This window comes from Mus caroli, chromosome 10, assembly GCF_900094665.2.
Source record: "Mus caroli chromosome 10, CAROLI_EIJ_v1.1, whole genome shotgun sequence".
NCBI lineage: Eukaryota > Metazoa > Chordata > Mammalia > Rodentia > Muridae > Mus > Mus caroli.
Genome location: NC_034579.1, coordinates 21769355 through 21782593, shown reverse-complemented (window position 1 = coordinate 21782593; position 13239 = coordinate 21769355). Strand labels below are relative to the sequence as shown.

The following is a 13239-nucleotide window of genomic DNA, read 5'->3' as shown; positions in this document are numbered from 1 at the left end:
TGTAAGCACCCTTGGGAGACCATCTCTCTCCTGGTGGGACCTGGGTATAGAGAGCTTTGCTGTCAGGTGTGTCAGCACTCCTGGGAGACCTGGTTTCTTCTGGTGGGATCTGGGTACGGAGAGCTGTGGCACAGAGCTCTGGGCACAGATGGAAAATGCAGGAGAAAATAACTCTTAAAAATTGTGATAAGGATGCTGAAGTGTAGCTCTCTCCACAATTGATGGCATCTGGTGGGGATGCAGGTGAGAAAGGAAGTTCTAAGTCTTCTTTTCAGAACTGCCCACCAGGGAGTTTGACCATGCTCCAGTGAGGGTATGGACAACACAAAATGTAGGTCACAAGTTGGGGTAAGGGGGCAGACCTGGAAGGATGAGGAAGTGGGTGTGTTTGGCGATAGGTAGGTATGTGGGTGAATGGGAGGATGGAGAGAGAGAGAGAGAGAGAGAGAGAGAGAGAGAGAGAGAGAGAGATTGGCAAGAGATGTTTTACCAAGTCCAGAATTTGTAGCATGAATAAAGGTTCTGTAAGGGCTCAACTGGTTCTTTACTGTCATCCCTTGACATTCCTCAGCTCATAAACACACATCTTCTGGGGATAGACTGGTGTTCAATGATTTCTATTAGTTTATCATCAAGAGAGAAATGTCTTAACACTTTACTCCAAGTACCACCAAATAAATCTTATTAAATCCCCTTTCTTTTTGTGATGGTTTGTATAACTGCCCTGGATAGTTTCTGAATCCAGAAATAATTAGAATTGAAGCCATGGGAACCTAGGTTTTTCAAGGACTCTTTCAAGCTGATTAGCTTTCTTATAAGATAAGAGCATTTGCAGCCCTTCAGGAAGTAAGGAGCTTCTCCCTCTGAGACTCTCGTGTGAATATGTTTAAATACATTGACATTTCTGTGGTATAGTACCTTTGGTCCCAGTGAGGAGAAATTAAATACTCCTTGGCAAAAGAGAACCTTTGCTCATAACATCTGGTATTGAACCTACCCAGAAAGAATGCTGGTTCAGCTTTAGTCTGAATTTAACTAAAAACTAAATCAACTCATGGTAAAGCTGCCAGCTTTCAAAAGACTGATTTATCATTAGCCTAGTATATTTTGTAGGCAGGAAAGATTGTACATGGAAAGTTTTATGGTTGGATTGGTGTTTATCTTTCTCTTTTGGTATCCTGGAGAGAACTTTTCTGTGTCATAGACACTAGAATATGTGGGTGAATGTTCTGTGTAGCCACCAACTCAACCTTTCCATGTTCAATGAGTTGTGTAGATGTTGACTTCAGCAAAGAGACCCTGCCATCTGTTTCTGGTGAGCAACCTATTGTCTTAGCAACAACCTTGGCCATTTGGGAATTTCCATGTGACCCCATCAACCAACAACTCAATTTGAAGGAAACCAGTCCCCACACTGGAAGCTTTGTTTGGTGACAAGAGACAGTTGGGACTCCATCTCTCTCACTATTTGGAGACTTCATCAGGATTGCCTTCATATATTATAGGAAGTTTCTGCTGCACTAAGTCTCCATATAGCACTTCAAATGCCCTCCAACTCTAGCTGTCTATCCTCTTGTTCCCTTGTCAATCCCTCTCTCTTCCCCCCTCCCACTTGATCCTCCTAGCTCCAGTCTACCCAGAAAATCTATTCTATTTTCCCTACATGTGTCCCTAGTCCTTCCTCTATGCCTAACCTCTCTGGATGTATGAATTGTTGCTTGGTTATCATTTATTTAATGGCTAATATCCAGCTATAAGTAAGTATATACTATATTCATCTTTCTAGATCTGGGTTTCCTCACTTAGGATGATCTTTTTCTAGTTCTATCCATTTTACTGCAAGTTTCATGACATCATTTAAGAGCTGAATCATTATGTAAATGAAACACATTTTCTTTATCCATTTTTGTATTGAGTGATTAGGGCAATGGTAGTAAAAACCTGGTAGGAGTAACCAACTAATGTCTGTTTTGACTTAAAGCCCACTCCATGAGATGAAACCCAATTCTGACCCAGAGAATAGATAGCTCAGAGACCTAGGATCAAACCAAAAATGTACAGGTCCTTAAAAAAAAGGTAGCAATAAAACAACTCCTAATGATATTCTGCTACACTCAGACCAGTCTGTTATTCAGTCATCATCCAAGAGGCTTCCTCCTGCAGCAAATAGGAACAAATACAGAGACCCACAGCCAGACATTATGTGGAGAGTGAGAGACCTTAAAACACTCAGCTCTAGACAAAATTTCTCCATCAAATCCCTCTCCTTAGGGTTCAGGGAACCCGAGGCAAGGAGGCAGGAAGAGTGTAAGAACTTGAGGGGGATAGAGGATGCTAAGGGAACAAGGCCTTCTAAAGCAACGAGCAAAGTTCATGTGAATTCACAGGGACTAAAGTAGCACATACATAGGACCTATATAGGTCTGCACCAGGTCCTCTACATATATGTTGTAGCTTTCAGTTTAGTGGGGGTTTTGTTGTTGTTGTTGTTCTGGAGGGTTTTTGGGTTTTTTTTTGGGGGGGGGGGTTGTTTGTTTGTTTTTTGAGACAGGGTTTCTCTGTATATCCTTGGCTGTCCTGGAACTCACTCTGTAGACCAGGCTGGTCTCAAACTCAGAAATTGACCTGTCTCTGCCTCCCAAGTGCTGGGATTAAAGGCATGGGCCACTACTGCCTGGCAGTTTAGTGTTTTTATGGGATTCCCTGCTATGCACACTCCAGTGTAGTCTGTTTGACAGGCTCAGAAGCCTGGAAGCACTCAGGAGGCAAAGAGTTTCAGAGAAACTCACCTCCTGGAACCTTGGCTTTCTCATAACCCGTATACTCATATTCTATCCCCGAGTTAGTCTGGTGTATGGATCCACGTGCTCTCTTTTAGTATTATTTTATTATAGGTGCCTTTTAAGATTGAATTCTGGCATAGCTAAGCCTTCGCCAGTGTTCCAACATCCCAGAAAATCCTTGAAGCTGACAAACTTGGGATTCAGTAGGAATTCAGTAAGAAGGTTATCTATTCAGTAACATTCAAATTTACTTCTAGTAGAGACAGTGAAACTAATTAGGCATTACAAAGAACAGAGCTAGAATAGCTCAGGGCTAGTCTGCAGAGTGATTACTTAGGACAGTAGCCAGTCTTACCCAAACAAGGGAATATACAATGGCCTACCTAATAGGTGGGTTTACCTTGTAAGAGTTAGGGAATCCCACTGAGACAGGAATCTTCATTACAACCAGGTATAGCAGGTTACATTGCATATTAGAAGCAAGTTGGTGAATTCTTCTGACAAAAGAAGATTCCCCACAGATACTTAAAAGAACAGCCAAGTTACACTCATACAAGAATTTATCAAGGCCTAGGAAATGGGGGGTGGGGGTGGTATTGCATTATTCATGAGAAGGTCTGCTAGAGCAGAACCCCCTGGTGCTAGCTTTCACAAGGCTCAAAGGAGTATCACAAATTGTGACTAGGGTTTGAAATCCTTACCTGTCATTAGCTGACCCTAGGCAGGGCTGTTTTATCTTTACTGTAAATATTACCTAGTTCCTGTAAGTCCTTTTGAAGTCATTCCTTTGTTTTGTTTCAGGTAACTTCAATGTACTTTGCCTGCTGTGACATCCTACCCCCTTTATTTTCTGTATTATATAAGACTTTTGTTCACTTTGTGACAATACATTCAGATTCTACACAATCTCCTGTGTTGCATCTGTCTGTCATTCATTCACTGACTCCTTGTCCACCTGTAACCAGAGACCCGTTCTACGCAGACAAGAGACCAAGAGGGTCTGTGGCAATTCCCGAGTGTATGGATTGAGTAGGTCTCTACTTCTACCTTCTCTTGGGGGGCTCTTTAACTTCTGTTGATTTGCCTTTGTCCAACTTCAATGTGATAGTTTTGTTTTAACGTCTTATTAGATTTTATTTTGTTTTGTTGTTATTTCTTAGGAACCTGTTCTTTTCTAAGAGTGATGGAAGGGGAGTGGACCAGATAGAAGAAGAGGTGGGGAGGAACTGAGTGGAGTACAGGAAGGTAAAACTGTAATAAAGTATATATTGTATAATAAGAGTATACATTTAGTAAAAAGGAAGAAACACACATAAAATAAATCTTTTTTAAAAATTAAAAATATAAGCTCTATTTGAGGGATTTCTCCATAACATGATTAGAAATAAGAACAGATACTTAAAAGAACTACCCTTTCTCTAATGGGGAATTTCCTCAATCCTGTTCTCTCTCTCTCTCTCTCTCTCTCTCTCTCTCTCTCTCTCTCTCTCTCTCTCTCTTACACACACACACACACACACACACACACACACNACACACACACACACACACACACACACACACACACACACACACACACATGGTATCATATAGCCCCCAACTTACTGTGTAATCATCCATGACCTTGCATGTCCAATTGTTCCACCCCTATGTCCTGCATGCTAAGTCCACAGGCAGTACTGGGGAAAAAACCTGGGGCCTCTTCTGTGCTGGGAGAGCACTCTATCAACTGATATTTATCCCCAGACACCCAAGCCAAAATCTTTGTCAACTTCCTTGTCTTGGCATTTTCCTGGGATATTTCTCTTACTCTATTGTGACACTCAGTCAGTGGTGACGTTGACATACAAGATGTTGATCCTTGCCTGCACAGATTTGACATCAGCAGTGATTTTCAATGTCCTTTGGGGGAAAATCTTTGTTCTATAATTTGTGAAAAAAAAGATAATGCTGTCCTTTCCTTTATTCTAGGCATACAAAATATGTAAAATATTTCCATGCAGTAAAGCTAATTTATGATAAACAACTAAGATCTAGAGTTTAAGAAAAGGTCTTTCCCATGCTGTGTATTATATCATTAGAATAGACCTTGAGAAATTCAAGAGTGTGTTAGTAAAATGAAATAACAAGGTTATTTACAATATGTATTCCCTGAGCACATTTATAAATTCCCAATAGAATAGGCTTTTACCTCAAGGAAATTGTTAATGTTACTTCACAAGCAAGGCTGTGGAATCTTTCTTGATATGAGAACATCCTGAGAAAGGTTTGTACTTTCAAAACACCAAGATTTTCTCTTACTGTGTTTTAAAAAAGAGCCGGTGACTGGAGCTGTAACTCAGAGGTTCAGCACTTGTCTTGTATGCTTGTGGTTGTATGCTGGGTTCTTCCCCAGCACTGAAAACAAAGCAACCTACCCTAACTATCACCTAATCAATCCCTTTGTTCTTCAGAGCACAGACATTGTTCCCAGAATCAATCAAAATACAGTCAAAGCTTTCATTTGTCAAATAATTTTCTGCATGTTCCTTTTTTTTTTCTTTTCTTTTCTTTCTAATAACAGAACCCTTCCCGGAGTCAATGGTACCTTCCCTGGGCTGTCATTATCTCATTTGTCAGAAGCCTCCAGATGCTGAGTGCAATCATTTGTCAGTGTAGAGATAGTGGTTACAGAAAAATGAGCCTCTAAATGCTGAAGTCTGAGTCTGCTTTGGCACAATGGTGCTAGTCTGGTCATATGGGAAAGGGGTGGAGGGACATAGGGAAGGACAGAAAGAGCTTGAGAAGGAAACAAATATTTATGAAGTTATGTACAAATGCCGTTGATGTGAAACAAACTACAGGTGACAATGAGGACACTGACTGACATGCTTGTTTGTTTGAGTCAGAGTTTCACTCTGTAGCCCTGGCTAAACATGGAACTCTTTATATAAGCCATGCTGGCCTCAAACTCACCTGCTTCTACCTCCTGAGTGCTGGGATTAAAGGTATATCCTGATACATCTAGCCAAACTCACATGGTTATAACAAGTCTTATATGTGGTTTTTAGGAGTTTATATTCTATTATTAAGGCAATAGGACCTATTAGAGGGTCTTAAGTAAAAAGACAAAGGAAAAAAAACCAACAACAACAAAAACCAACTTTTAAAAATTAACTGTCATATGGCCTAATGTCATAAAAGGATTGAAATTAGTTTTATAAGCCCACACCAGTATCCTAGATGAGAAAGCTAGTAGTCAAGGGTAATGCAGAATAGAGAGGTATGGTGGCTTCATGCAGTTAGAAAGGAGGTAAAATGGAAAGTGTTCTGTACTCAGAATAGACATCATCCATTAGTAAACACAGAAAGAGAGACCTGGGTCTGCAGTTTGAGCAGCCAAGAAGACAAATCCCTGAAATCTTGGATATGGCCAAAAGCAGATATCAGAAAGGCGAGGAGCTATGAGGTCATCGGTAGCAACATTCCAAGAGAAGGCAAGGTAGTGGGAAGTCTGGATGTGGAGTCCATGCCAGAGACCTCAAGGTCTATGATCCAGAGTCACAAGTTCAATGCATAGAGGATCAGTGAAGCCTTGGAAATAGCTGGGGGTAGAGGGAGATCAGGACTCAACTTGCCAGAATGTCACATTTCAGAGGTAGGCAAAGGAAGTAGTGTCCACAGGCTGACAGAAATGGGAGGAAATGAGAAAGGTGGGATGTCACAGAGGTGAGAGAATACTGTGCCGATGCAGGCCTCCAGCAGTATTGGGTGATAGATGGTCTGTAAAGACCCAGAGGTTCTGAAGATAAGTGAAGGTGGGTCTCCAGCAGTATCAGGTGCTAGATGGTCTGTAAAGACCCAGAGCAAAATATCTAAAAAAAAAAAAAAAAAGACCCAGAGCTTCTCCAGTTGATAAATGAATTTGGGTCTCCAGCAGCATTTGGTGATCCAGATGGTATGTAAAGACACAGAGCTTCTCAAGTTGATAAGTGAACTTAATGACCTCCAGATGTGGTGGGGTAAAGGGTGAAATCGAGAAGCTGATTTATCTACCAAGGCAAGAGAGAAAAAAAATAGGTTCTGCCCTTGTGCTTTATATATTTTAGTATAGAAGTTTGAGGCATTGAGAATGACCACCATTTGATAAAAATCCATATATAGTCCACTCCTTTAGGCACTAGAATACTAGAAAAATTATAGAATTGAAAGTAATCTTAATTGCAAATTGTAGGGGTTAGAGATGGTGGTTACAAGTGAGTGTTGCTTTCAGAGGGATCCAGGAACCATATCAGGCTGCTCATAACTCCCTATAACTTCAGTTGCAGGGAATTCAAGCCCATTTGGATCTATGGGCATTTATACCCAGAAATGCACATATAATTAAAAATTAAAATATATCTTCTAAAATTCTTATCTACTGTAAGCACAGTTCCCATAAAGGCCCATCCAGATCCTGTTAACGCACAGTATCTTACCGTGTCTAGAAGTTGCTTTGTTCAGCAACTCTGTGGTAGAAAAACACCTTCCTGTTTTTCTTTTGTTTCTTAAGACAAGGTCTCAGACTGCCTAAAACTCAGCCCCACAATCCCCAGTGCTGGGGTTAGAGCTGTAAGTGGCCCAGATTATTTGAAAATTCTTTTTTCAAAGCGATACATTGCCTTGCTGTGATATACAGGGCCCTCATGGAACTCCAGTTCTGTCCTCCAGTGTTATATGTTCATAGACCTATCCTGTGTCCTGTCTTGAACAGGAATTATGTGTCACAGAGAAACAGACAATCCAGTGTCTCCAAGTGCACAATTTATTGTTCACACATAAAAAGAGGAAATAACTCACAACAAAGCTAACAACCTAACAATCCAACTCTAATGACACCAGTCTTCAGAGGTGGCACTCACCCATGAGCATTAAGGAGAGGTGCCACAAGCATGTCACAAGTCCAACTGCCAAGTGCACAGCAAGGCAGCATGTCCAGATTCACTGGGGAGGGAAGGGCAGTGAGTGGATACTAGCTGTAGCTCCTTGAGAGAGATGTTTATTGAGATGGAGGATAGCTCACCTGCCCAAGGCTGTAGGTGTGCTTAGCCAGGCCAACTTAGCCACTGTCAGTATTGGGCACTCAATGGTAGCCAAGGAAAGAGCGAAGTAAGAGGCAGGAGAAATTTGCAGGAGACACAGTCATAGGAAGACTCTTTTGTTGTTATGGGGTATATGACCCATGTGTGCTGTAGTATACTGGAGACCCAAACACCTCCTGAGCTGCCTGGAGCCTGTTTTTTTTTTTTTTTTTTTTTTTTTTATGGCCCTTTACAGGATTATCTTGTTTGTGGAGACATTTTGGTTCCTGTTCTGACTGGTGCTGACTGCCTGCTCCTAGGTTGTTGCTGGTTACACCCAGGTGCTGGATTTTGATGTCAGAATCTTGAGCAAGAGTGGACCCATCTTTGTTTTCTGATTTTCTCTCCCCTGTTTACCTGACATCCTTGGGTTTCCAGCCTGTCGAGCTCACCCAGCTCTGCTCTGGGGAGATGTTCCTTTATGAATGTCCATTTTAAAGAGCTATGCCTTCAACTATGTAATTTAAAGTAACTTTCCAAACTTCACATTGTCAACATTGAATTCGGCCAGTATTTTATCATAACCTAGGCTCTGGATTTCTGTAAACACAGCATGAACTCATTGTCAAATAACCAGGCGAAAAGAACCAGACTATTTGCTCTGACAACCATGGCATGGAGTTTAGGGAGTTACTGTAAGGGAATACTCAGGTGCTCTAACATGGTGAGATATTTCTTGAGAGAGCTGGTTGTTATCAGTATAATGTGGTTGTCTTGTTTTGTTCATAAATTCAGCAGCAAGGCTAGCTTCTTACAGCATCCGTATTAGGTCACTAGGAATTCAGCAAGGCTCTCAAGCTCAATTCCAAGAAACTCAGCCTAATCCTGCTATTCATTCCTGCTGCCATGGTTCTGAAGTCAAGGAATTAGCTAATGTATCATGAAAATGTTTTTCTTAGTTTGTTCTTTGTTAAGTATTTTTTTAATCCCTTTTTCAGGCCAGAGGCCTTCTAAGGACATGTGTGTTAACTTCTTTAAGTACCATTTCCTAGGAAATCACAGTGACTTGTAACTGGAAGTGTCTCTAGTAAATGTAGAACACAGGATTTTTTCCTACCATCCATATCTTTGGCCATTTTCATGCCTTTTCCCATTCAAAAAATATGCAATGAGTTACTCCGTGTTTTAGGCACTGTATCAGATTTACAGGATAAGGCAGTCAACAAAACCTCCAAGATTCCTGTCTTAAGAGTACACATTCTCTCTCTCTCTCTCTCACACACACACACACACACACATACACACACACACAAGAGAGAGAGAGAGAAACAGAGACAGACAGACACAGACATGGACATGGACACAGAGGAGGGGTGTGAATTGTCCAAGTAAACCCACATAGCCATGGTATGAAGGAGCTGAGGTGAGTCTGATGATGGATAGAATCATGCAGTTTTAAAAAGTTGATCTTGGATAGCATGAAGCTGAATTTAGTTTGAAGAATCAGAAAAATGGCATTCAGCTGAGACTGAAAGCATGAGTAGGTGTTTTAATTTTTGTTTGTTTCTGCTGTTGTTCTTGGCTGTCTGTTTTCCTAGAAGAAAAGTGTGAAGTGTTTCAGACAGAAAGAACACACAGTTTATTCAAAGATTCCAGAGCCATTTTTACCCTTAGAACGGTTGTCTGTCTTGTCCCTATGGAATTGTCCTTTGAGAAGCTTTGTTTGATCTATATAAATATAAGAAATGTACAAATCAGATAGCAAATAACTTTTTCAGGTTTTTAAAAATATATCTATTTTTTGGCACTGAAATAAACGCAGCTTCCTTCCTTACATGAATGAAAAGAGGGATACTCCTATCAATAGCGATTTTAGCCACGGTTAGAAATCTGCCTCGTCTGAAGGGAAACTGCCATATTCTTTTGTTTATTACTGATAATTTTAGTAGAAGTAGAAGTAGAAGTAGTAGTAGTAGCAGTAGTACTTGCAAATAAAAAGAAATCACATAGTGGTTATTTAAACTTATTTTGCCAAAGAACATGAAACACTTGGGCATGGATCCTAGACATTAGACTGTACATCATCTTTAAAGATGTCTTAGAAGTTACCAGCAACCAAAACTGATGGAATACGTTTCCTACCTGTATTGTCATTACCAATATCATCTAAAAACACCATTTCCTGTTAATAACCTAATGCTCAGCCTTCTAGGGAGAAGGGGAGGGCCTTATCTTTGGAAGGCATTTAAGTCAAAACCTGCATATCTTCAGACCTGACTCCAAGACAAAACAATGTGAGGTAAAATCATATTAGGCTGACCCACATTTTGGTGGGCTCATCTGGGTTGGCTTCACAGACAATCTGTGGAGTTGGGGGCTCCCAGTTCTGAGAAGGGTTGTGCACTTGCCTTAATGTTATGCCTCAAACTCTTGGCCTCCACACTGATGACTGAATTAGAGGGCACACATTTCCATTTGGCTGGTCTGTTGTTTGGTGGCTTGGTGTCTTCATTTAAGCCCAAGGACCATCTGTTCATTTGCTTTGCTGGGCACTTAGTATTCGAACTTGTGCTTCTGGTCAGCAGAGTCATTCTTTCCACACTGGCTTTACAGTTCTTAGAGGAAATGCTTTGTGCAGTCTCAGGACAGAAAATTCCTAGCTCCTTGACTTTGTGGGAAAAAAATATTTCTAGAATCCACTAAGCATTGTGTACTTTGTTTGCACGTTCCCAACAACTCATGTTGGACATAAAGGTCTAGTCTCTGAATCTTCTCCATACTTCACTGTCACACCTATCTGGGGTTGGACGCATTGGTTTAAATCAGTAGTTCTCAACCTTCCTAATGCTGTGACCCTTTATTTCAGTTTCTCATGTTGTGATGACCCCCAACCATGAATTTATTTTTGCTACTTCATAACTTTACTGTTATGGATTATAATATAAATATCTGGCATGCAGAATATCTGACATACAACTCTCAAAGGGTTTGTAGCCCACAGGTTGAGAATCACTGTTTTTTAAATGATGCTGGATAAACATCACCTCCTCCTCCTCCCCCTCCCTCTCCCCCTCCCCCTCCTCTTCCATAAATTTGAATTTCACAGTGGTCTGAGAGTGAGCAACCATGATGCTGTGAGAGAGGTGGCAGCTCCCTTCATGGTCTGCACCAAGAGGAAGATCACATTTACACTTTTCACTCGGCCCCAAGCATCATGTAACTGGTGCTGTGTGAACAGGACTGTACTACTTGTTGAGATTTTTATCATGTATTAAGCACTGAACTGATGGCCTTACATTATTTTATCTAACGCTCTTTACAACCCCAAAATGAAGTAATTAATAACCCAACTTTACAGATGAAGAAATTGTGGTTTGAAAAGGTTACATGATGTAACAAGATAGCTAGTAGGGACAGAAACTCAAATTAATAACTGTCTTGCCCAAGTCCCATGGGCCTTCTGTTCTGCAGTGGTGAGGTTTACAGAATGCCCAGAGGTCAGGAGAACAGCTGTCAGGTTCTGTCTTGGGAAACTAATGGTTCTGCTGATCCCACGTGACCAACAGTGGACAGCTTCCTAGAGTACAGCATAAACTCGTATTTAAATTGCTACTGCTTTATACATAAACAAATCCCCATAACCAGTGTGGTGTGTATGTGGACTATGAAGCTGGACAGGAGCTACAATCAGCTTGGAAACAAATCTCTGGGCGGATCCGCAAGACTTTTTTGTAGTAGGTTAATTAGAAGGAAGGATACTGCTGGCCCAATAAAGGAAGGAATTAAGAGAGCGTGAGCCATCATTGCTCTCAGCTTCCTGACTGGGCCAGCCTCCAGCTCTACTGCCATACCTTCTCTGCCATAATGAAATTATCCCCTCAAACCACAAGCCAGACAAACTTTCCCAAAGGACCTACTTTCAATGCTCTTTGAGATCATTCCTGTGTCCCAATGCTGCCTCCTGTAGAGCAAGCATAGATGAGCCTTCTTCAAGGCCTGAAGAAACTGACAGGAACCCAGTTTCCATTTTTTCCCATTTGAATCTACTAATTTATTTTCAGTCTTCCTTGATAACTGACTGTGCAATGGCTGGGGCATCATATCTGTGGTTATATTACAGGGTCTGCCTGTGATGGTTAGTGTTGACTGAACTTGGCATTATCTGGAAGCACCTAGGTGGCAAGCATCCATGTACATTGAGAAGGATAGCATTGAGTTGCTTGAGGTGGGAAAACCCACTCTGAAAAAGAGAGTGGCACCATTCCCTGGGCCTGTGACCTGGACTGACTTAAGATGGGAAAGCTATAAGACAATGTTTCTTATCTCCCTCTGATTCCTGACAGGAAAGTGGATGTGACTGCTTCAGGCTCCTGCTACCATAACCTCCTCACCCTGGTAGACTATAGCCTGTAACTGTGAAACAAAATAAGTTGTTTCCATTCTTAAGTTGCTTCTGTAAGAATATTTTACTTCCAACAGAACAAGTGACTAATACACCACCTTACAGCTGTGCAATCACCACATCCATGAGTGTGGAAGCACCACCAATGAGACTTCAGAAGCTCCAAAGACCCTTAAAAGAGTTTGGTATGGTGCCATACACCTATAATCCCAACCCATGGGAGGATGAAACAAGATGGCCATTTGTTTGAGGCTAACAGAGGTTACATAGTAAGACTCTGTCTAGAAGGGGGGGGGGTAGCCCATGAGAGAAAATCCAGTAGTATCCTAAATGACCCACTGTCCCAGAATGTCACCGTCATGTTTGATCATAAGTACTGTCTTGGTTAGGGTTTTATTGCTGTGAACAAACACCTGACCAAAGCAACTCTTATTAAGGACAACATTTAATTGGGACTGGGTTACAGGTTCAGAGGTTCAGTTTCATTATCACCAAGGCAGGATCATGGCAGTGTCCAGGCAGGCAAGGTACAGGAGTTGCTGAGAGTTCTTCATCTTCATCTGAAGGCTGCTAGGAGAAGACTGGCTCCCACATGGTTAGGATGGTCTCATTGCCCACCCCAACAGTGACACACTTCTGCCAACAAAGCCACACTAATAGTGCCACTCCCTGGGCCAAGCATATTCAAACCACCACAGTTGCCTTAAATTCTTCAGAGGGCTATACTTGGTGACAGTATCAGTAAGTCAGAAACATTTAAATTAAGACATACTAATGGAATTTTAGCACAAAATTGGAAGGTAGCTTTATCCTATTTATTTCTGTATGCATCCTCAAATAAGCCAATTATTTTCCATTTATGAACTGTGTTAAGTTCTTGCTAAATCTGTGGCCATAAAGCTTCTATGCATTCACATAAATCTGAAGGCTGGACAACCCTCTTCCGGTCAGAAAAGCACCGGGGCAGCTGGGGCGCAGGGTCGGCTGACACTCGCCAGCTACCCACAACACCCGC

General features: G+C 41.5%; 1 long non-coding RNA gene across 1 annotated transcript in view; it reads left to right on the top strand.

The window, feature by feature from the left end:
• Positions 1–3943: 3943 nt before the first annotated feature.
• Positions 3944–13239, top strand: part of LOC110302815 — a 28070-nt gene continuing 18774 nt past the window's right edge. Inside the window, exon 1 of the long non-coding RNA XR_002378850.1 lies at positions 3944–4028. This is a non-coding gene — a long non-coding RNA (uncharacterized LOC110302815). The remainder of the gene's footprint in view (positions 4029–13239) is intronic.